This window comes from Protomyctophum parallelum, assembly GCF_964188405.1.
Source record: "Protomyctophum parallelum genome assembly, chromosome: 6".
In the NCBI taxonomy this organism is placed as follows: domain Eukaryota; kingdom Metazoa; phylum Chordata; class Actinopteri; order Myctophiformes; family Myctophidae; genus Protomyctophum; species Protomyctophum parallelum.
The window spans coordinates 7,853,011-7,880,059 of NC_139701.1; the positions used below are offsets into that span (position 1 = coordinate 7,853,011).

General features: G+C 39.2%; 1 protein-coding gene across 2 annotated transcripts in view; it reads left to right on the top strand.

The window, feature by feature from the left end:
* dab1a (DAB adaptor protein 1a) overlaps window positions 1–27,049 on the top strand; it is a 268,746-nt gene that overhangs the window by 104,040 nt on the left and 137,657 nt on the right. Inside the window, exon 1 of one of the 2 annotated variants that reach the window (XM_083768178.1) lies at window positions 22,296–22,438. The exons of the other annotated variant lie outside the window; for it this stretch is intronic. The gene's annotated coding sequence lies outside the window, so the exon portion shown is untranslated. Of the gene's footprint in view, window positions 1–22,295; window positions 22,439–27,049 lie in introns of those variants that run through there. 2 annotated transcript variants of the gene reach the window in all.

Here is a 27,049-nt window from a genome sequence, read left to right on the forward strand (position 1 = left end):
GACCCCGTCCAGTCCTCCTCCTGTCACAAGTGAATCGCCTAGCGCAGCCCTCTTCATAATAAATGCATACACGTATACACAATCACATTACACAAATAACAGAATTGCTATTTTTATTATAATAACACTTAAAAAAAAAAAAAAAAAAAGAACAAAATTGCGGAAAATCACAGAGCCCGAGGCTCGGCCCGGCCCGACTAATTAGCATATTATTTGGGCCCGGCCCGGCCCTAAAACGTCGGGTCGGGTCGGGCTTGGTCGGGCCTGGTCGAGTTCGGGCAGAGTTTGAGAACTTTAATATCAACCTAACTTCAACGTAACTTCAACCTAGCATTATATCAACCTAACTTCAACGTAACTTCAACCTAACATTATATCAACCTAACTTCAACGTAACTTCAACGTAACTTCAACCTAACATTATATCAACCTAACTTCAACGTAACTTCAACGTAACTTCAACCTAACATTATATCAACCTAACTTCAACGTAACTTCAACCTAACATTATACCAACGTAATATCAACGTAACTTCAACCTACAGTAACTTCAACCTAACATTAAACCAACGTAATATCAACGTAACTTCAACCTAACATTATACCAACGTAATATCAACGTAACTTCAACCTAACATTAACCCAACGTAATATCAACGTAACTTCAACCTAACTTCATATCAACGTAACTTCAACGTGTTCTATCAGGTTTATAAGGCTTAATTGATGAGTTCTTCAAGACACAGTGGTGCCTGAGCTTTGTAGGTGAGGAGGAGAATTTAAAATGCTATTGTATTTAACTGGGAGCCAGTGCAGAGAGGCCAGTGAAGGAGTGATAAGATGTCTTCTTCTGCTTTTTAGAGACTTACTTGAAGGATAGGCATTCGATCATGTTAAAAGAAAAAAAGATATGATTCTTGTAATGTTGTAACGGTAAATATCGAAATAAATCATGAATTCAAGTAACAAAAAGGTATTTCTGAGTAATTTTCAAACAGAATGTGCTTAAAGGACCACTTTTCAACCTATCTTCATATACTAGGTCCTCACTAATAATAATGAAAACATTATACCAACGTAATATCAACGTAACTTCAACCTAACTTCAACCTAAAATTATACCAACTTAATATCAACGTAACTTCAACCTAACTTCAACCTAACATTATACCAACGTAATATCAACGTAACTTCAACGTAACTTCAACCTAACATTATATCAACCTAACTTCAACGTAACTTCAGCGTAACTTCAACCTAACATTATATCAACCTAACTTCAACGTAACTTCAACGTAACTTCAACCTAACATTATATCAACCTAACTTCAACTTAACTTCAACCTAACATTATATCAACGTAACTTCAACGTAACTTCAACCTAACTTCAACCTAACATTATATCAACCTAACTTCAACGTAACTTCAACGTAACTTCAACCTAACATTATATCAACGTAATATCAACCTAACTTCAACCTAACATTATATCAACGTAATATCAACGTAACTTCAACGTAGCTGATCTTATTCTGCGGACTACACGTGGCTCTTGGGCTTTGCTTGGCAAGTTGGCATAGTTTCCAAAGTAAAACTAAATAATAATAATAATAATAATGCTTAAGTAGAACCCTCGAATCCATAGCATACTAATATCAAACACGACACTGGAGCACAGAACTGACTGACTAGTGAATAGCAGGTAGGCTATTGTCTTCTTCTGCTTTTTAGAGACTTACTTGAAGGATAGGCATTCGATCATGTTAAAAGAAAAAAAGATATGATTCTTGTAATGTTGTAACGGTAAATATCGAAATAAATCATGAATTCAAGTAACAAAAAGGTATTTCTGAGTAATTTTCAAACAGAATGTGCTTAAAGGACCACTTCACCACTTTTCAACCTATCTTCATATACTAGGTCCTCACTAATAATCATGAAAACATTATACCAACGTAATATCAACGTAACTTCAACCTAACTTCAACCTAACATTATACCAACTTAATATCAACGTAACTTCAACCTAACTTCAACCTAACATTATACCAACGTAATATCAACGTAACTTCAACGTAACTTCAACCTAACATTATATCAACCTAACTTCAACGTAACTTCAACGTAACTTCAACCTAGCATTATATCAACCTAACTTCAACGTAACTTCAACGTAACTTCAACCTAACATTATATCAACCTAACTTCAACGTAACTTCAACGTAACTTCAACCTAACATTATATCAACCTAACTTCAACGTAACTTCAACCTAACATTATATCAACCTAACTTCAACGTAACTTCAACCTAACATTATATCAACGTAATATCAACCTAACTTCAACCTAACATTATATCAACGTAATATCAACGTAACTTCAACGTAGCTGATCTTATTCTGCGGACTACACGTGGCTCTTGGGCTTTGCTTGGCAAGTTGGCATAGTTTCCAAAGTAAAACTAAATAATAATAATAATAATAATGCTTAAGTAGAACCCTCGAATCCATAGCATACTAATATCAAACACGACACTGGAGCACAGAACTGACTGACTAGTGAATAGCAGGTAGGCTATTGTCTTCTTCTGCTTTTTAGAGACTTACTTGAAGGATAGGCATTCGATCATGTTAAAAGAAAAAAATATATGATTCTTGTAATGTTGTAACGGTAAATATCGAAATAAATCATGAATTCAAGTAACAAAAAGGTATTTCTGAGTAATTTTCAAACAGAATGTGCTTAAAGGACCACTTCACCACTTTTCAACCTATCTTCATATACTAGGTCCTCACTAATAATCATGAAAACATTATACCAACGTAATATCAACCTAACTTCAACCTAACTTCAACCTAACATTATATCAACGTAACTTCAACCTAACTTCAACCTAACATTATACCAACGTAATATCAACGTAACTTCAACGTAACTTCAACCTAACATTATATCAACCTAACTTCAACGTAACTTCAACCTAGCATTATATCAACCTAACTTCAACGTAACTTCAACGTAACTTCAACCTAACATTATATCAACCTAAATTCAACGTAACTTCAACCTAACATTATATCAACCTAACTTCAACGTAACTTCAACCTAACATTATATCAACCTAACTTCAACGTAACTTCAACGTAACTTCAACCTAACATTATATCAACGTAATATCAACCTAACTTCAACCTAACATTATATCAACGTAATATCAACGTAACTTCAACGTAGCTGATCTTATTCTGCGGACTACACGTGGCTCTTGGGCTTTGCTTGGCAAGTTGGCATAGTTTCCAAAGTAAAACTAAATAATAATAATAATAATAATGCTTAAGTAGAACCCTCGAATCCATAGCATACTAATATCAAACACAACACTGGAGCACCGAACTGACTGACTAGTGAATAGCAGGTAGGCTATTGTCTTCTTCTGCTTTTTAGAGACTTACTTGAAGGATAGGCATTCGATCATGTTAAAAGAAAAAAAGATATGATTCTTGTAATGTTGTAACGGTAAATATCGAAATAAATCATGAATTCAAGTAACAAAAAGGTATTTCTGAGTAATTTTCAAACAGAATGTGTTTAAAGGACCACTTCACCACTTTTCAACCTATCTTCATATACTAGGTCCTCACTAATAATCATGAAAACATTATACCAACATAATATCAACGTAACTTCAACCTAACTTCAACCTAACATTATACCAACTTAATATCAACGTAACTTCAACGTAACTTCAACCTAACATTATACCAACGTAATATCAACGTAACTTCAACGTAACTTCAACCTAACATTATATCAACCTAACTTCAACGTAACTTCAACGTAACTTCAACCTAACATTATATCAACCTAACTTCAACGTAACTTCAACGTAACTTCAACCTAACATTATATCAACCTAACTTCAACGTAACTTCAACGTAACTTCAACCTAACATTATATCAACCTAACTTCAACGTAACTTCAACCTAGCATTATATCAACCTAACTTCAACGTAACTTCAACGTAACTTCAACCTAACATTATATCAACCTAACTTCAACGTAACTTCAACGTAACTTCAACCTAACATTATATCAACCTAACTTCAACGTAACTTCAACGTAACTTCAACCTAACATTATATCAACCTAACTTCAACGTAACTTCAACCTAACATTAAATCAACCTAACTTCAACGTAACTTCAACGTAACTTCAACCTAACATTATATCAACCTAACTTCAACGTAACTTCAACGTAACTTCAACCTAACATTATATCAACCTAACTTCAACGTAACTTCAACGTAACTTCAACCTAACATTATATCAACCTAACTTCAACGTAACTTCAACGTAACTTCAACCTAACATTATATCAACGTAATATCAACCTAACTTCAACCTAACATTATATCAACGTAATATCAACGTAACTTCAACGTAGCTGATCTTATTCTGCGGACTACACGTGGCTCTTGGGCTTTGCTTGGCAAGTTGGCATAGTTTCCAAAGTAAAACTAAATAATAATAATAATAATAATGCTTAAGTAGAACCCTCGAATCCATAGCATACTAATATCAAACACGACACTGGAGCACAGAACTGACTGACTAGTGAATAGCAGGTAGGGTATTGTCTTCTTCTGCTTTTTAGAGACTTACTTGAAGGATAGGCATTCGATCATGTTAAAAGAAAAAAAGATATGATTCTTGTAATGTTGTAACGGTAAATATCGAAATAAATCATGAATTCAAGTAACAAAAAGGTATTTCTGAGTAATTTTCAAACAGAATGTGCTTAAAGGACCACTTCACCACTTTTCAACCTATCTTCATATACTAGGTCCTCACTAATAATCATGAAAACATTATACCAACGTAATATCAACGTAACTTCAACCTAACTTCAACCTAACATTATACCAACTTAATATCAACGTAACTTCAACCTAACTTCAACCTAACATTATACCAACGTAATATCAACGTAACTTCAACGTAACTTCAACCTAACATTATATCAACCTAACTTCAACGTAACTTCAACGTAACTTCAACCTAGCATTATATCAACCTAACTTCAACGTAACTTCAACGTAACTTCAACCTAACATTATATCAACCTAACTTCAACGTAACTTCAACGTAACTTCAACCTAACATTATATCAACCTAACTTCAACGTAACTTCAACCTAACATTATATCAACCTAACTTCAACGTAACTTCAACCTAACATTATATCAACGTAATATCAACCTAACTTCAACCTAACATTATATCAACGTAATATCAACGTAACTTCAACGTAGCTGATCTTATTCTGCGGACTACACGTGGCTCTTGGGCTTTGCTTGGCAAGTTGGCATAGTTTCCAAAGTAAAACTAAATAATAATAATAATAATAATGCTGAAGTAGAACCCTCGAATCCATAGCATACTAATATCAAACACGACACTGGAGCACAGAACTGACTGACACAGTGAATAGCAGGTAATAATAAAATAATAATAATAAAACTTTATTTGTATAGCACCTTTCATGACATGAAATGCAGCTCAAAGTGCTTTACAGAACAATGGAGAATAAAATAAAAGCAAGACAATGACATTAAAAAACAAGCAGTAATGCAGTACAGTGAGGACATGAAAAATAAAAAATATAAGATCAATTAAAGGCAATGTTGTAGAAGTGGGTCTTGAGCTGAGCTTTAAAAATGTCTACAGAGGCTGATAGTAGTAAGGCAAAGAGCCAAAGAGGCAATGCAATGCAGTGTGTCTGGATTTATTGGAGACAATGTTGCAGAATTGATGGTCAGTGTCCGGGCGCACCAGCCATCAAGCACACCGCCATCTGGAGGATTAAAGTGTGTTATGCAAATGTACTTCAACCTAACATTATACCAACGTAATATCAATGTAACTTCAACGTAACTTCAACCTAACATTATATCAACCTAACTTCAACGTAACTTCAACGTAACTTCAACCTAGCATTATATCAACCTAACTTCAACGTAACTTCAACCTAACATTATATCAACCTAACTTCAACGTAACTTCAACGTAACTTCAACCTAACATTATATCAACCTAACTTCAACGTAACTTCAACGTAACTTCAACCTAACATTATATCAACCTAACTTCAACGTAACTTCAACCTAACATTATACCAACGTAATATCAACGTAACTTCAACCTACAGTAACTTCAACCTAACATTAAACCAACGTAATATCAACGTAACTTCAACCTAACATTATACCAACGTAATATCAACGTAACTTCAACCTAACATTAACCCAACGTAATATCAACGTAACTTCAACCTAACTTCATATCAACGTAACTTCAACGTGTTCTATCAGGTTTATAAGGCTTAATTGATGAGTTCTTCAAGACACAGTGGTGCCTGAGCTTTGTAGGTGAGGAGGAGAATTTAAAATGCTATTGTATTTAACTGGGAGCCAGTGCAGAGAGGCCAGTGAAGGAGTGATAAGATGTCTTCTTCTGCTTTTTAGAGACTTACTTGAAGGATAGGCATTCGATCATGTTAAAAGAAAAAAAGATATGATTCTTGTAATGTTGTAACGGTAAATATCGAAATAAATCATGAATTCAAGTAACAAAAAGGTATTTCTGAGTAATTTTCAAACAGAATGTGCTTAAAGGACCACTTCACCACTTTTCAACCTATCTTCATATACTAGGTCCTCACTAATAATAATGAAAACATTATACCAACGTAATATCAACGTAACTTCAACCTAACTTCAACCTAACATTATACCAACTTAATATCAACGTAACTTCAACCTAACTTCAACCTAACATTATACCAACGTAATATCAACGTAACTTCAACGTAACTTCAACCTAACATTATATCAACCTAACTTCAACGTAACTTCAGCGTAACTTCAACCTAACATTATATCAACCTAACTTCAACGTAACTTCAACGTAACTTCAACCTAACATTATATCAACCTAACTTCAACTTAACTTCAACCTAACATTATATCAACGTAACTTCAACGTAACCTCAACGTAACTTCAACCTAACATTATATCAACCTAACTTCAACGTAACTTCAACGTAACTTCAACCTAACATTATATCAACGTAATATCAACCTAACTTCAACCTAACATTATATCAACGTAATATCAACGTAACTTCAACGTAGCTGATCTTATTCTGCGGACTACACTTGGCTCTTGGGCTTTGCTTGGCAAGTTGGCATAGTTTCCAAAGTAAAACTAAATAATAATAATAATAATAATGCTTAAGTAGAACCCTCGAATCCATAGCATACTAATATCAAACACGACACTGGAGCACAGAACTGACTGACTAGTGAATAGCAGGTAGGCTATTGTCTTCTTCTGCTTTTTAGAGACTTACTTGAAGGATAGGCATTCGATCATGTTAAAAGAAAAAAAGATATGATTCTTGTAATGTTGTAACGGTAAATATCGAAATAAATCATGAATTCAAGTAACAAAAAGGTATTTCTGAGTAATTTTCAAACAGAATGTGCTTAAAGGACCACTTCACCACTTTTCAACCTATCTTCATATACTAGGTCCTCACTAATAATCATGAAAACATTATACCAACGTAATATCAACGTAACTTCAACCTAACTTCAACCTAACATTATATCAACGTAACTTCAACCTAACTTCAACCTAACATTATACCAACGTAATATCAACGTAACTTCAACGTAACTTCAACCTAACATTATATCAACCTAACTTCAACGTAACTTCAACCTAGCATTATATCAACCTAACTTCAACGTAACTTCAACGTAACTTCAACCTAACATTATATCAACCTAAATTCAACGTAACTTCAACCTAACATTATATCAACCTAACTTCAACGTAACTTCAACCTAACATTATATCAACCTAACTTCAACGTAACTTCAACCTAACATTATACCAACGTAATATCAACGTAACTTCAACCTACAGTAACTTCAACCTAACATTAAACCAACGTAATATCAACGTAACTTCAACCTAACATTATACCAACGTAATATCAACGTAACTTCAACCTAACTTCAACCTAACATTAACCCAACGTAATATCAACGTAACTTCAACCTAACTTCATATCAACGTAACTTCAACGTGTTCTATCGGGTTTATAAGGCTTAATTGATGAGTTCTTCAAGACACAGTGGTGCCTGAGCTTTGTAGCTGAGGAGGAGAATTTAAAATGCTATTGTATTTAACTGGGAGCCAGTGCAGAGAGGCCAGTGAAGGAGTGATAAGATGTCTTCTTCTGCTTTTTAGAGACTTACTTGAAGGATAGGCATTCGATCATGTTAAAAGAAAAAAAGATATGATTCTTGTAATGTTGTAACGGTAAATATCGAAATAAATCATGAATTCAAGTAACAAAAAGGTTTTTCTGAGTAATTTTCAAACAGAATGTGCTTAAAGGACCACTTCACCACTTTTCAACCTATCTTCATATACTAGGTCCTCACTAATAATAATGAAAACATTATACCAACGTAATATCAACGTAACTTCAACCTAACTTCAACCTAACATTATACCAACTTAATATCAACGTAACTTCAACCTAACTTCAACCTAACATTATACCAACGTAATATCAACGTAACTTCAACGTAACTTCAACCTAACATTATATCAACCTAACTTCAACGTAACTTCAACCTAACATTATATCAACCTAACTTCAACGTAACTTCAACGTAACTTCAACCTAACATTATATCAACCTAACTTCAACGTAACTTCAACCTAACATTATATCAACCTAACTTCAACGTAACTTCAACGTAACTTCAACCTAACATTATATCAACCTAACTTCAACGTAACTTCAACGTAACTTCAACCTAACATTATATCAACGTAATATCAACCTAACTTCAACCTAACATTATATCAACGTAATATCAACGTAACTTCAACGTAGCTGATCTTATTCTGCGGACTACACGTGGCTCTTGGGCTTTGCTTGGCAAGTTGGCATAGTTTCCAAAGTAAAACTAAATAATAATAATAATAATAATGCTTAAGTAGAACCCTCGAATCCATAGCATACTAATATCAAACACGACACTGGAGCACCGAACTGACTGACTAGTGAATAGCAGGTAGGCTATTGTCTTCTTCTGCTTTTTAGAGACTTACTTGAAGGATAGGCATTCGATCATGTTAAAAGAAAAAAAGATATGATTCTTGTAATGTTGTAACGGTAAATATCGAAATAAATCATGAATTCAAGTAACAAAAAGGTATTTCTGAGTAATTTTCAAACAGAATGTGTTTAAAGGACCACTTCACCACTTTTCAACCTATCTTCATATACTAGGTCCTCACTAATAATCATGAAAACATTATACCAACATAATATCAACGTAACTTCAACCTAACTTCAACCTAACATTATACCAACTTAATATCAAGGTAACTTCAACGTAACTTCAACCTAACATTATACCAACGTAATATCAACGTAACTTCAACGTAACTTCAACCTAACATTATATCAACCTAACTTCAACGTAACTTCAACGTAACTTCAACCTAGCATTATATCAACCTAACTTCAACGTAACTTCAACGTAACTTCAACCTAACATTATATCAACCTAACTTCAACGTAACTTCAACGTAACTTCAACCTAACATTACATCAACCTAACTTCAACGTAACTTCAACGTAACTTCAACCTAACATTATATCAACCTAACTTCAACGTAACTTCAACCTAACATTAAATCAACCTAACTTCAACGTAACTTCAACGTAACTTCAACCTAACATTATATCAACCTAACTTCAACGTAACTTCAACGTAACTTCAACCTAACATTATATCAACCTAACTTCAACGTAACTTCAACCTAACATTATATCAACCTAACTTCAACGTAACTTCAACGTAACTTCAACCTAACATTATATCAACCTAACTTCAACGTAACTTCAACGTAACATTATATCAACGTAATATCAACCTAACTTCAACCTAACATTATATCAACGTAATATCAACGTAACTTCAACGTAGCTGATCTTATTCTGCGGACTACACGTGGCTCTTGGGCTTTGCTTGGCAAGTTGGCATAGTTTCCAAAGTAAAACTAAATAATAATAATAATAATAATAATAATAATGCTTAAGTAGAACCCTCGAATCCATAGCATACTAATATCAAACACGACACTGGAGCACAGAACTGACTGACTAGTGAATAGCAGGTAGGGTATTGTCTTCTTCTGCTTTTTAGAGACTTACTTGAAGGATAGGCATTCGATCATGTTAAAAGAAAAAAAGATATGATTCTTGTAATGTTGTAACGGTAAATATCGAAATAAATCTTGAATTCAAGTAACAAAAAGGTATTTCTGAGTAATTTTCAAACAGAATGTGCTTAAAGGACCACTTCACCACTTTTCAACCTATCTTCATATACTAGGTCCTCACTAATAATCATGAAAACATTATACCAACGTAATATCAACGTAACTTCAACCTAACTTCAACCTAACATTATACCAACTTAATATCAACGTAACTTCAACCTAACTTCAACCTAACATTATACCAACGTAATATCAATGTAACTTCAACGTAACTTCAACCTAACATTATATCAACCTAACTTCAACGTAACTTCAACGTAACTTCAACCTAGCATTATATCAACCTAACTTCAACGTAACTTCAACGTAACATTATATCAACCTAACTTCAACGTAACTTCAACGTAACTTCAACCTAACATTATATCAACCTAACTTCAACGTAACTTCAACGTAACTTCAACCTAACATTATACCAACGTAATATCAACGTAACTTCAACCTACAGTAACTTCAACCTAACATTAAACCAACGTAATATCAACGTAACTTCAACCTAACATTATACCAACGTAATATCAACGTAACTTCAACCTAACATTAACCCAACGTAATATCAACGTAACTTCAACCTAACTTCATATCAACGTAACTTCAACGTGTTCTATCAGGTTTATAAGGCTTAATTGATGAGTTCTTCAAGACACAGTGGTGCCTGAGCTTTGTAGGTGAGGAGGAGAATTTAAAATGCTATTGTATTTAACTGGGAGCCAGTGCAGAGAGGCCAGTGAAGGAGTGATAAGATGTCTTCTTCTGCTTTTTAGAGACTTACTTGAAGGATAGGCATTCGATCATGTTAAAAGAAAAAAAGATATGATTCTTGTAATGTTGTAACGGTAAATATCGAAATAAATCATGAATTCAAGTAACAAAAAGGTTTTTCTGAGTAATTCTCAAACAGAATGTGCTTAAAGGACCACTTCACCACTTTTCAACCTATCTTCATATACTAGGTCCTCACTAATAATAATGAAAACATTATACCAACGTAATATCAACGTAACTTCAACCTAACTTCAACCTAACATTATACCAACTTAATATCAAAGTAACTTCAACCTAACTTCAACCTAACATTATACCAACGTAATATCAACGTAACTTCAACGTAACTTCAACCTAACATTATATCAACCTAACTTCAACGTAACTTCAACGTAACTTCAACCTAACATTATATCAACCTAACTTCAACGTAACTTCAACGTAACTTCAACCTAACATTATATCAACCTAACTTCAACGTAACTTCAACCTAACATTATATCAACCTAACTTCAACGTAACTTCAACGTAACTTCAACCTAACATTATATCAACCTAACTTCAACGTAACTTCAACGTAACTTCAACCTAACATTATATCAACGTAATATCAACCTAACTTCAACCTAACATTATATCAACGTAATATCAACGTAACTTCAACGTAGCTGATCTTATTCTGCGGACTACACGTGGCTCTTGGGCTTTGCTTGGCAAGTTGGCATAGTTTCCAAAGTAAAACTAAATAATAATAATAATAATAATGCTTAAGTAGAACCCTCGAATCCATAGCATACTAATATCAAACACGACACTGGAGCACCGAACTGACTGACTAGTGAATAGCAGGTAGGCTATTGTCTTCTTCTGCTTTTTAGAGACTTACTTGAAGGATAGGCATTCGATCATGTTAAAAGAAAAAAAGATATGATTCTTGTAATGTTGTAACGGTAAATATCGAAATAAATCATGAATTCAAGTAACAAAAAGGTATTTCTGAGTAATTTTCAAACAGAATGTGTTTAAAGGACCACTTCACCACTTTTCAACCTATCTTCATATACTAGGTCCTCACTAATAATCATGAAAACATTATACCAACATAATATCAACGTAACTTCAACCTAACTTCAACCTAACATTATACCAACTTAATATCAACGTAACTTCAACGTAACTTCAACCTAACATTATACCAACGTAATATCAACGTAACTTCAACGTAACTTCAACCTAACATTATATCAACCTAACTTCAACGTAACTTCAACGTAACTTCAACCTAACATTATATCAACCTAACTTCAACGTAACTTCAACGTAACTTCAACCTAGCATTATATCAACCTAACTTCAACGTAACTTCAACGTAACTTCAACCTAACATTATATCAACCTAACTTCAACGTAACTTCAACGTAACTTCAACCTAACATTATATCAACCTAACTTCAACGTAACTTCAACCTAACATTATATCAACCTAACTTCAACGTAACTTCAACCTAACATTATATCAACGTAATATCAACCTAACTTCAACCTAACATTATATCAACGTAATATCAACGTAACTTCAACGTAGCTGATCTTATTCTGCGGACTACACGTGGCTCTTGGGCTTTGCTTGGCAAGTTGGCATAGTTTCCAAAGTAAAACTAAATAATAATAATAATAATAATGCTGAAGTAGAACCCTCGAATCCATAGCATACTAATATCAAACACGACACTGGAGCACAGAACTGACTGACACAGTGAATAGCAGGTAATAATAAAATAATAATAATAAAACTTTATTTGTATAGCACCTTTCATGACATGAAATGCAGCTCAAAGTGCTTTACAGAACAATGGAGAATAAAATAAAAGCAAGACAATGACATTAAAAAACAAGCAGTAATGCAGTACAGTGAGGACATGAAAAATAAAAAATATAAGATCAATTAAAGGCAATGTTGTAGAAGTGGGTCTTGAGCTGAGCTTTAAAAATGTCTACAGAGGCTGATAGTAGTAAGGCAAAGAGCCAAAGAGGCAATGCAATGCAGTGTGTCTGGATTTATTGGAGACAATGTTGCAGAATTGATGGTCAGTGTCCGGGCGCACCAGCCATCAAGCACACCGCCATCTGGAGGATTAAAGTGTGTTATGCAAATGTACCCGGGTGCGCTGTTAAATCTTGGGCAATGTGAATCATGGCCATCGGGGACCAGGCAACCGTATTCGGAAACGGTTCCAATGAAACGGATTCAGTCCGTCTATAACTGTGTAAATCGCCTATAACTTTCTTCTTGTGGTGCAGATGGTAACAGAGAGGAGTGCACCACAAGTACTTTACACCTACTACGTACAAAGGGTATTGTGTTGTTTTCTCATGCCACCGCATTCGGAAAATAGCAGTATGAATGGGGCTTAAGCGAGTTCAGACTTGCTAGCAGAGTTCATTCTGACACTGACACAGAGAAGGGATTTCATACCCTCTACTTAACCCCTGCACTTGTGGCTGTGTGTGTGTGTGTGTGTGTGTGTGTGTGTGTGTGTGTGTGTGTGTGTGTGTGTGTGTGTGTGTGTGTGTGTGTGTGTGTGTGTGTGTGTGTGTGTGTGTGCGAGTGCGTGTGCGTGTGCGTGTGTGCGTTTTAATGCAATGTGAAGGGTCGTCCCTGAGGCGGAATCCTTAGAAGTTACACATTGTGATAAAAGCATAAACATGTATGACCTTTCACCCATATCTTCCTCTCTGCTTCCCTTGAGGGTGAACACAAGCACACACGCGCGTGTGCCACACATATGCACAAAAAGACCGTACTCACACACAATTACATTCCCAAACACACACACACGCATAATATGCAATGGTAATGGTAACATGCGTGCTCTCACACACACACACACACACACACACACACACACACACACCCACACACACAGTGCCTGCTGTGTGCTGTGTGTACACAGCAGGCACACACACACAGGCATGTATACGGATATGGATACGCGCGCACACATACACACACACACAGACTGTCTGTCTGTTACAGCTGCATCTGATCAGTACTTGTGGCTGTCAGTCATGGTCTGCTATTGTTACACTTGTTCAGGAGTGTACAATATTTATTAGAAACATAAACTGTAAGACACTCTCTGACTCTTTGTATCGCTCAGACGGTCAGTTGATATAACCACACACACACACACACACACACACACACACACACACACACACACACACACACACACACACACATTTATACACTGCCAAATGGAGCCATATGGAGCCATATGAAAGAGTGGTGGAAAGTAACGAAGTACATTTACTCAAGTACTATACATCTCAGAGGCAAATATTGTAGTTTACTCTACATTTACAAAACTTTAGTTACTAATACATATTATAGTGTATTTACAAAACACATTATTATGACTTCTTGAGGACACACTAGTGACTGCACCTGTTTCATATTAAACTGTGGTTAAAATTTTGTTATTGTATGTATTGTGTTTTATATATATGCTGTGATGCTGAGGTTGTCCTTGAGAGCTCTCAATGGGCTTCCCTGAAAAAGAAAGGAACAAGAAAGAAAGATTACAAAACCTGCATTTAGTGCAGTGAGGTGCGAGAAATATTTCAATACAGGACTTTTTATTTGTAACAGAGTATTTTCAATGTTGTGCTATTGATACTTTAAGTGAGTGAGTGAGTGAGTGAGTGAGTGAGTGAGTGAGTGAGTGGCTTTGCCTCGGTCCCAGGCTTACTCATCTGTGAAGAGAAAAGCCTGCGTAGTAGTGAGTAGTGAGTAACAGATGTGAGTATACTTCAGATACGTAGGTAGATGGTACGGGTGTGTGCGTCTGGGTCATATAGATAATCTCATCCAATGGAGACACCATCCCACAGATTCACCTCCAGACATTATTGACGTGAACAACAGAGGAGACTCTGTCATTTGGCACCGTCGACTGGCGCTCTGTCAATGTGACATGTTTTAACATTAGGCTTTTCAACAAGGTTTAACCGCTTAAACTATCTAGTCTTAAAGAACTGGACTAGAGTTCCATAACTGTACGTTGACCGCTTCCTTTCATCCACACCTCAATCTCAATCTCTGCCAAAAGATAGCCGATCTACAAGCTCATGTTTTGATCTTGTAGATCGGCTATATTTGTTACACCCAGAATAGGTATGCTGGGGTCCGCGTGGCTAACCACTGCGTATGCTCCGGAAAATTCGCAAGAGAATACGACGCAAGAGAATATGACGCAAGAGAATACGACAGTGTAATGCGAAAATCTAACCACAAGCTCAAGAATGGAATAGAGTAGTCCTGCCTGTAGCGCATTTAAGTGTAATGTCTCCTCAGTCAAGGACCAAAGGCTGCTCACCTTTGGCTGAGCAGCAGATGTCTGGTTTCCCCAGGTTCAAAACCATGGATGGTACAAATAGGGGCAGAATCCTCTGATCTCCATATCCCAACTTTTTGTGGTTTTTGGGGGTAATTAACGCCCTACTTGATCACACTACAGCGTTACACAAAATCATCCAAAGGAGCCGATCCACAAGCTTGTAGATCTGCTACTTTTGCTATTTTTTCATTTGAATCCTGAAAATCACAGTTTTTGGACCTTTATTTAACCTTTATTTAACCAGACATAATGCGCTTTCCACCAGACGGAGACGATATGCGATAATTTACGTTTTCTCTTTCTCACATTTTCACTCTTTTCTTCTCTGGCATACTTTTGTTCCTTTTTCATCTCACTCTCTCTCTCTCTCTCTCTCTCTCTCTCTCTCTCTCTCTCTCTCTCTCTCTCTCTCTCTCTCTCTCTCTCTCTCTCTCTATCTCTGTCTCTCTCTCTCTCTCTCTCTCTCTCTCTCTCTCTCTCTCTCTATCTCATGTGTGGGTGTGTGTTAGCTCGGCTCCTAATCCGCTGAAGCGGTGTTGTGTGTGTGTGTGTGTGTGTGTGTGTGTGTGTGTGTGTGTGTGTGTGTGTGTGTGTGTGTGTGTGTGTGTGTGTGTGTGTGTGTGTGTGTGCGTGCGTGCACAGTGTGTGTGTGTGTGTGTGTGTGTGTGTGTGTGCGCACAGTGTTTGTGTGTGTGTGCACACAGTGTGTGTGTGTGTGTGTGTGTGTGTGTGTGTGTGTGTGTGTGTGCACAGTGTGGGAGAGATGATGACCACGTTGTTGTCGTATGTGGAGATCAAATCCATACGGACGTATCTCTCTCACGGATTACTTTACGGGAAGACATGCATATCTGTGTGTACACTGTACATACATTGCAGGCAGTGCATGGATGTATGTGTGAAAAAGAGAGAGAAAGAGAGAGTGAGAATGTATATGCTGTGTGTGCTTGTGTATGAGTGTCTCTGAGTTATCTGCTCGGCCAGGCTTAAACCGACACCCACTGAGAGAGAGAGGCAAGGTGAGTGAGGAGAGGCTATGAGAGGCAGATGCTGAGAGAGAGAGAGATATGGCGGAAGGGGAACAGATAGCAGTGCATGCATGCACGTGTGTGTGAGAGAGAGAGAGAGAGAGTGTGTGAGTGAGAAAGGTATAGCAGACTAGCAGTGACTCAGGAGGCATCAGGAGCCACAATCTGGGAACTGATAAAGTCCTCCTGCAGGTTTGTGTTGAATGGCCTTTGAGCAACGCACTGAACCCATAACTGCTCCTGATGAGCCAGTGCCTTGCATACTTTCTCCACTGATGGTCTGCACATTGTAAAGTGCTTTTGATAAAGGTGCTACATAGATATTAATTTAGACAGGCTGGCGGGCAGACGTACGGACGTACGGGCGGACGGACGGATGGACAGACAGGAGATAAACCATGTGAATGCAGCAGAGGACGGAGAATGAGAGAAATGGACATGGAGTGAATGAATATAGCAAGGGCAGTCTGGGAGAAAGACAACTGAGGGATGGAGGGAGAGTGGAAGAAGGATACGAAGCAGATTGATTGAGGGGAGCGAGAAGAGGGAGAAGGAGAGAGAGAGAGAGAGACCTGGAGTGAAGGGAAGAGTAGTAGCAGACGGTCTTTGTAGGGGATCAGAGCACAATGAAGGGTCCATTACTGCAGCACTCTACATGCGGAGGATGAGGAGAATATAGGGGTGGTGCTGGTGGTATGGGGTGTTGCTGAAGCGTGGAGGGGGAAAGGGTGTTGAGAAAGCGGAGAGGAATAGAAACAAAGTGAAAAGAGGAATCTCTGACACTCTTGTGTCACACTCGTATGACGAGGTAGGCCGTTAATCTACGAACAAAAAATATAAAAAATAAAAGGTTGATATATTGAGATATGAGGTTGTGTCCACAACACTAGCTGTGGCCATCCAGGTAGGCTGCACTACATTTTTGTAAATGGGATGTTGCATAGGCTGTCGTTCCTCATAAAGGCCTTTCAATTTTTGGTAGTCTAGAGGGCACTGTTTCTCCTTTATTTGCCGATGGGTTCTCAGATTGAATTTTCGGTAAGGCAAAAGTAATCCAGAACAGATTGTTGATAGAAAGTTGTCATTCAGCCCGGGCGGCTGGCGTAGCTGTCACCTTGGCTGGTAATCCAGTCTGGCCTTTACTGCGTGTCACCCCCCCCCCCCCCCCCCCCCCATCTCTCTCGCCAGTTCCTGTCAGCCTACTTTACTCTATCCCTAAAAAGGCGAAAACCGAAGAAAATATCGAAAGTTGTAATATCTAATATAAGATTCCTGAATAGGATTGAGTCATGCAGTCATACAGTTGTGAAATGACACTGATGTTGACACTTCCAATACAAATATGAATGAAATAGTAATCTAGGCATTTTGTTTGTATACAGCAGCACATTTCAACAAGGCAATTCAACACAGAACACCAAATAAAGGAAACACAATTGTAAATTAAATTACATTAATATGCATTAAATAATCAAACAAGTTACTTTTCTCAGAAGGTAATCCTGTAATGTAACAGAATGCTATTGGCAGTAATCCTACGATGTAACGGGTTACTTTCATAAGTAACGTTACTGAACACTGCTCACGTCACAGGTTAGCCACAGATCTGTAAGCTCACAACACGGTAGGGCTGTCCCCGACTAAGGATTTGTATAGTCGACTGATAGATGAATACATTTGCTGTTAGTCTGCTGCTGTTTTTTTTTTTTGCCCTAAAAAATTGTATATAAAAATACAATATTTACAAAAATATTGTATTATTCCACTAGGTCTGTGGGGGACATAAACACATTTGAACATTCTGACTGTTCAAATCTTTTTTTTTAACAACTGAGAGGCTTGTCATTAGTCAGATTGAGCACAGCAGGTGAGATTGAGATTCTGGAGTCTATCAGGCCAGCGCACTGTGCGATTCAAGTCACAGGCAGTGGCACATTGCCACACAGGCAGACACACTCCACATGCACATTGGAGATTTGAACAGTCAGAATGTTCAAATGTGTTTATGTCCCCCACAGACCTAGTGGAATAATACAATATTTTTGTATATTTTTGTAAATATTGTATTTTTATATACTTTTTTTTATTATTTTTTTATGAACATCGACTAAGAGGTGGTCAGTCGACTGAGACCCGTTCCGATCGATTAGTCGACTATTCGACTAATCGAGGTCAGCCCTACAACACGGTGCAACGCGATGTGAGCCAGCTTGTAGATTAGCTGTTTTTGTTTGGTACCATCACCGCTGCAGATGTAACGAGTGTTGCTGTCATCGTATTTATTTTCTTCCTCTCAAAAGGGTCCCCCCCCCCCTCTTGAAACTGAGTACGTCCAGGACCCCCCCCCCCCCCCTCCTGCACGCACGAGTCGAATCAAGTAATTCTATGTTTTTTGATACATAGTTCCATTCATTTCTACTACATTTCTGTTCCTGCATGTCTCCCTTTGTGATTGATTGTTATCATCATTTTCTGCTTCATTCAGAGAGCACAATGCAACAAAATACAAGAGTATAGTGAATTTCATCTCATACCCCTCAGTTGAAAGGAGAGAGAACTAAGAGAGAAAGAGAGAGGACTTCCAACCTATCACATCAGAAGACAGAATGTACTCCTCACAATGCGTGTCGCCACCGTGACACATAAGCTTTTATAGGTCTATGCTTTGTTCCAGATTTTTTTGGGGGGGGTTTTTGTTTGTTTTTCATTTTCATAGTATTCATGCAGGGTTCTCTCTGTCTGCTAGCTGTGTTCTCCTTCTCCTGTTTGGTGATGGAGATAGCTGGTCTTTGATGCCAACAAACAAACAAATAGTGCAGTGAGATCATTTAAAATACCCTCTTGGAGCACGCTATATCTCTGCATGTCCTTTAATTGGTGAAGATAAGAGCGGACAAGAGTATTACAGTTCAAATGTATTTAATCAAATAGCAGAAAGTTAAAAGTATTGCAGATGGAATAATAGAATGAGTTACAGAGATCTCCGGGCGTCAAACTGCTCTCCCTCTAAGCAATACAGAGTCATTGAGTGGCAAGGCATGAAGTTTGCGCTCCGGTTCTATCAATCCCTCGCCCATATATGCATTTTCTGACGGTTATTTCCGGTTATTGTGGCTGAAGGTTATTTCCCATATGATGAATCATCATTTCTGTTCATCCCCTTCTAGAAGTCGCTTATTGGTCATACTGTATAGCATGCAGTTCTCAACCTAAAAGAGATGGAGACAGTACAGCCTATATAGAAATATGGGAACTAATGAGTTAACAGTCATCGCTTGAACACTTGAGCTGCTAGCCATCTGCATGTTCGATTCTCAATACTTCCTGATAAACACCTTTATTTTTGGCATGGTGCACAGGGCGAGGATAACTATTAGACATTGGCATAGTATCTATATACAACATGTCTGGGTGTCATGTTAGCATGGTTGAATGGACTGCTTCAATATAATTGAAGAGGATATAAAGCAAAGAATACTGTTGATTCGGTGTGTGTGCGTGTGAGTGTGTGCTCACATGCGGTGTGTGTGTGTGTGTGTGTGTGTGTGTGTGTGTGTGTGTGTGTGTGTGTGTGTGTGTGTGTGTGTGTGTGTGTGTGTGTGTGTGTGTGTGTGTGTGTGTGTAACCTCTCTGAGATCACTGCTCCTCTTTGTGAAAGAGGACAATTACCCAGAAAATAATACACACAGTTTTTCTTTAGCCCTTTCTCTCCCTAATTTAGTCATTATGCCAATTAGGAGCCCGCAACGGGAAGACACATGCTCGCCCCTATAGGCCGTGAGAGTTGGCCCCCAAATAGTTGGCAAAATCTTAAAGGACCACTTCACCACTTTTCAACCTATCTTCATGTAAGGAGTAGGGCTGTGGGCAGTTCAGAAACCTGTCCACCAGTAACATCATCGATAGGGAATCCAAGCTAATAGAAACTGCAGGCTTTCTAGTCCTGAAAAGTTGCAATGCGAAAATGGAAGCCATTGTTCTCACAATAATAAAAATCTAAACATTTTTGTAAAAAGATCTTGTTTAAAGATGGAGTGCCACAATTTGTGTATTTTTCCAGTTTTGTGTCTAATGTCTATGAGGTGACAGTACTTCATTAGACACCCTGGAGTCGTTTTTATGTGCAACGGTGTATTAACTTTGTATTTAGGGTTTCTTCCTGGAGGATGAACCCTTGACAGTCAAACAGGCCAATGAAATAAACAGTAATATAGTGACACCACACTATCAGCCCCTCCCCTAACCCCTCCCCCTTTAACATACAACTACAGCTGTAGGTGCGGCTTCAGTTCAGGTGGATCACCACCCACCAGGCAAACCAGGCATACTTCATGAACTGGTGGGGGTGTCCACATAAAAACAACATTTTAACAAATACTGTACACTTTTTTGAACAAATTATACCTCCTTATATAACAATAAGACCTGATGATCATGTTTTAGGGTGGAAAAAAATCACGGCACTCCATCTTTAAAAGAAAATCTGCCTAATGATGATGTGCCATTTATCATGCATATTTGTGAGGACCTATTATGAAGATGGGTTGAAAAGTGGCAAAGTGGTCCTTGAAGTTTTTAATGTAAATAAAATATGTTGACTAAAGGGAGAACGTGAATTACGATTCTGTCCTTATAATGAATTAAAAATTTATAGCACTTTTCCAACTGCTCAAAGCACTTTACAATGGTTCATTCATTCATACATTGGGAGATGAAGCCGGCGAACAGTCGACGCCAGCGTCCTTACTTCCCACATTCACACACCAATGGTGGCGAGCTCACACCGACCAACTCATTGGAGGCAATGCAGGGTTCAGTGTCTTGCCCAAGGACACTTCGACATGTGGACAGGAGGAGCCGGGATTTGAAGCGCTGACCCAGGGATCATTGGACGACCTGCTCTACCTCCTGAGCCACAGCCGCCCTTCTTATCGGGACAAATCTCGAATGAGTCTCGCTATAAAGTCGGCTAAAGCGGACTTCGCAGCGCTCGTCTGACGTGTGTTCTTTTTTTTTAAATCAGAGCTGTCACCCTTTTACGTCTTGGGTTTGAGAATGGCTCTTCCACATTCCTGGCACGAAAGTGACCCCAGGGGACCTCCGTCCCATCAAACTTTTGACGTTTGGTAACATTTGTCCTTATAGAAGTCAACAGGCAAGTGAGCAGCCATGACATCTTTTAAACTTTAACAACTCCTTCTCGCACTTGGCAGGTTGTTTGTTCACTTTTTTATTTATTATTATTATTATTATTATTATTATTATTATTATTATTATTATTATTATTATTATTATTATTATTATTATTATTATTATTATTATTATTATTATTCCCACCCACTAAGTCTCTTCTTCTCATCCTCTCTCTCCCCACTTTAACTCCCCGAAATCAGGACAGTGCGGCTGCCAAGGGGTTAAAGGCAGTCCGGCTTTCCGATTGGTTGCCGGGCTTGGCGTTCTGAACCACCCAACAGTGAGAGGTAACCAGGCAACTTCAGTGGAGGGGGGGGGGGGGAGAGAGAGAGAGAGAGAGAGAGAGAGAGAGAGAGAGAGAGGCAAGCAGAGGAGGAGAGGGAAAAAAAACGCGCTGAAAACCTGACATAGTTTTGCGGGGATTGTGAAAAGATGTAACCGGGCTTTCAAGCACTCTCTCGGGATGGGAAACCGGATTACTCTCCTTGTCGAAATATTTCTGGAGCTCCGGATAAAAGAAGAGAAGAAGAACAGACTGGGAGGAACAATGATTGGATTCTAACCTTTTTCCTCAGAATGGGAACTAATTGTACTCAATTTCGATTTATTGAAAAGGTAAGGTGCAACGAACCGCGCGCGCGCGCGCGTGTGTGTGTGTGTGTGTGTGTGGCGCTTTGCTTTGCCGCAGAAACCGGTATATAGCAGCTGTCAGATAGTCTATAAACGGAGTATTTTAGACACAGTCCTACGCTAAGGCTATCTTACATGTATTTTTATTGAGTCTGACTTTTGCAAAAGTCGTAATACTCAATAAAATAATCATCAATTATGTGATGATATGTTGTCTTGAAACTAGGGTAATAGGCTATGCTTGTTTTCACTGTTTGGGGGAGCCTGTGGATTCAGAATGCTCTCTATAACCACTGCAATGAATAATCTACTGCTGCTGCATGCATGCATGCTGCATCGATGGGGCTCCTTTTTTAGGGGGGGGGGGGGGGTGACCCACTGAAAGATTGTCACAGCAGTCTGCATGCGTGGCTGGCGGTGTGTGGTGTGTGAGTGAGTCAGTGAGAGTGTGCGTGCGTGTGTTGTCAGTAGAAGAGAGAGAGAGAAGGCAGGGGTTCGTTTGCTGCATTGAGAGCGTGGATGGATGACTGGATGTGTAGCCTACATAAGCTCCGTTTTGAACACTATATGCAGAGTCGACTCACCATCATCACTTTCCTTCTAAAATACTAGAAACTAGACTATAGAAAAGCATCACAGTTTCCTCTCGTGGTTAAATGTTGTCGCTGTGTCCGGTGGAAAGCTCCTATATCAAGCAAAGCGTTACTTTTCACTATAAAGACGGAGCAGAAATGGTCAATAAAGTTGCAATAGCCTATTGGAGATATGGGGTTTCCGCCCGACACGACAACAGCAGACGAAGTGATTGTGAATTTGTGGCTGATGTTGTTGTAGTGGGCTATACTTTATTATACATCGTCGTGACGTGACTTAAGCGCTCTGCTGACTGCTCTCCTCCCGTCCGATCGCCTCCAATACATCCGCTGCTCTCCCAGTCCCCGGTCTCTCTCTCTCTGTCTCTCTGTGTCTCTCTCTGTCTCTCTGTGTGTCTCTCTCTCTCTCTCTCTCTCTCTCTCTCTCTCTCTCTCTCTCTCTCTCTCTCTGTGTGCTTCTTTTGACCCTGCAATGGCTTAAAAAAAATAACGGTAAACGGCACCTGCTGCGGTCGTGATTTTTGCCCGTCCGGCGCGCGGGACCGGGGAAATGAAGTGACTCACACCGACCGCACCGCCTATGATGAGAAGTGTCGGTGACGGTGTGTGTAGAGTAGACCGTGGCCGCAGCTAAAGCCGCATTAATCACGAACTCTGTGTTGTGTGTGTGTGTGTGTGTGTGTGTGTGTGTGTGTGTGTGTGTGTGTGTGTGTGTGTGTGTGTGTGTGTGTGCGTGTGTGTGTGCGTGCGTGCGTGCGTGCGTCAGTGTGTGTGTGTGCTCTATTCAGGGCCATAACTAACTCACATCATCATCAAAATTGTTTTTTGTCCCACACCGTCATGTTCAACACTGTCAGTCTAGCCATGGGTCATGGATCTAATCAATGAACGGATCAACATGCCTACGTGCGTGTGCGTGCGTGTGTGCGTGTGTGTGTGATGATATGTGAGCGCTGCCATCATACTCGCACAATGGAATCAGCATAGCAGCCATTCATTTACATTTGTAAAGTGTAAAATCAGTCACACACTGTGTAGGGCAGGCCCAGCAGGCAACACAGGGTCGCCATAGAAACCCACAGTGTATTGTGTGAGTAAACTCTCAAAGAAAATGGTGTTGAAGGCTTTCTCTTCTTGTTTTCTTTCTATCTTTCTGTCTTTCCTTCCTTCCTTCCTTCCTTCCTGACCTCTCCCTCACTTCCAACCGTCTATCTAGTCCACACTTTAATCCATTTCCCCTGCTGGTGAATGTATAGCCTAGGTTGTTTTGTCTGCTCACAATAGAAGGCAGTTCGAAAGAGCCTGCAGGTCTTTTAATCTGGTGCTGAACCCAACCGTGCTTTCATGTAAACCACGTGTTGTCGTCCGCCGAGAGTTTGGCGTTCGGCTTACAAGCTCCCTGTGACTTTCGGGTGCCCCAGCCGACAGTTAGACTTGACGCCGACGGCTGCAGAAGAGAACCCATAGTGTTCTTATTCTGAGGCTGATAGCAGATCTACACGTGTGCAACGCGCAGTGGTCCATGTGCTACCTTGACGTGGTACAGTGGTCCATGTGCTACCTTGACGTGGTACAGTGGTCCATGTGAGCTACCTTGACGTGGCACAGTGGTCCATGTGAGCTACCTTGACGTGGTACAGTGGTCCATGTGAGTTACCTTGACGTGGCACAGTGGTCCATGTGCTACCTTGACGTGGCACAGTGGTCCATGTGCTACCTTGACGTGGCACAGTGGTCCATGTGCTACCTTGACGTGGTCCATGTGAGCTACCTTGATGTGGCACAGTGGTCCATGTGAGCTACCTTGACGTGGTACAGTGGTCCATGTGAGCTACCTTGACGTGGTACAGTGGTCCATGTGAGCTACCTTGACGTGGTACAGTGGTCCATGTGAGCTACCTTGACGTGGTACAGTGGTCCATGTGCTACCTTGACGTGGTACAGTGGTCCATGTGAGCTACCTTGACGTGGCACAGTGGTCCATGTGCTACTTTGACGTGGCACAGTGGTCCATGTGAGCTGCTTTGACGTGGCACAGTGGTCCATGTGAGCTGCTTTGACGTGGTCCATGTGCTACCTTGATTTGGCACAGTGGTCCATGTGCTACTTTGACGTGGCACAGTGGTCCATGTGAGCTACTTTGACGTGGCACAGTGGTCCATGTGAGCTACCTTGACGTGGCACAGTGGTCCATGTGTGCTACCTTGACGTGGCACAGTGGTCCATGTGAGCTACCTTGACGTGGTACAGTGGTCCATGTGAGCTACCTTGACGTGGTACAGTGGTCCATGTGCTACCTTGACGTGGTACAGTGGTCCATGTGAGCTACCTTGACGTGGTACAGTGGTCCATGTGTGCTACCTTGACGTGGTACAGTGGTCCATGTGCTACCTTGACGTGGCACAGTGGTCCATGTGCTACCTTGACGTGGCACAGTGGTCCATGTGCTACCTTGACGTGGCACAGTGGTCCATGTGAGCTGCTTTGACATGGCACAGTGGTCCATGTGAGCTGCTTTGACGTGGTACAGTGGTCCATGTGAGCTACCTTGACGTGGCACAGTGGTCCATGTGCTACCTTGACGTGGCACAGTGGTCCATGTGAGCTGCTTTGACGTGGCACAGTGGTCCATGTGAGCTGCTTTGACGTGGTACAGTGGTCCATGTGAGCTACCTTGACGTGGCACAGTGGTCCATGTGAGCTACCTTGACGTGGCACATTTCTATATTGATTGTTTTCTAATTGGAAAAGCTGACTAGTCTGATAAGCCTTGTTATTTTGTTGTACAACAGTGTTGCCAGTGGTGGAAAAAGTACTCAAATGTTGTACTTAAGTACAAGTCTTTCCATCACTGAGTGTCACACAAAAACAGCAAGAAAATAGCCTCACAATCTACACACATAAGTTGTTCCTGCACAGAAGCCTCTCTGACCTTATGTGTCTTTGCAAGATCCAAGAAGGTAACCGGAACACTGGCCACAAAACATACTCGCCCTTATTGTTTTTGGCAGACTGCTCGTCGTGCTCTTCGTGCTCCTCCCCAGCGGTTCTTGTATTCTTGCATCCGTTTTACTGATAGGTTAAGGTTAGGAATACGTTTAGGAATACGGTTAGGTTTAGGCATATTTTTACACTTTTACTGAATTACTTTTAGGAATAATGTTTGGTTAAGGGAGGCATAGTTTAACTGAGGTTACGTTTAGGAATAATGTTAGCTTAAGGGAGGCATAGTTTAACTGAGGTTACGTTTAGGAATAAGGTCAGATTAAGGGAGGCATAGTTTAACTGAGGTTACGTTTAGGAATAAGGTCAGATTAAGGGAGGCATAGTTTAACTGAGGTTACGTTTGGAATAATGTTTGGTTAAGGGAGGCATAGTTTAACTGAGGTTACGTTTAGGAATAATGTTAGCTTAAGGGAGGCATAGTTTAACTAAGGTTACGTTTAGGAATAATGTTAGCTTAAGGGAGGCATAGTTTAACTAAGGTTACGTTTAGGAATAAGGTCAAATTAAGGGAGGCATAGTTTAACTGAGGTTACGTTTAGGAATAAGGTCAGATTAAGGGAGGCATAGTTTAACTGAGGTTACGTTTGGAATAATGTTTGGTTAAGGGAGGCATAGTTTAACTGAGGTTATGTTTAGGAATAAGGTCAAATTAAGGGAGGCATAGTTTAACTGAGGTTACGTTTGGAATAATGTTTGGTTAAGGGAGGCATAGTTTAACTGAGGTTACGTTTAGGAATAATGTTAGCTTAAGGGAGGCATAGTTTAACTAAGGTTACGTTTAGGAATAAGGTCAAATTAAGGGAGGCATAGTTTAACTGAGGTTACGTTTAGGAATAAGGTCAGATTAAGGGAGGCATAGTTTAACTGAGGTTACGTTTGGAATAATGTTTGGTTAAGGGAGGCATAGTTTAACTGAGGTTATGTTTAGGAATAAGGTCAAATTAAGGGAGGCATAGTTTAACTGAGGTTACGTTTGGAATAATGTTTGGTTAAGGGA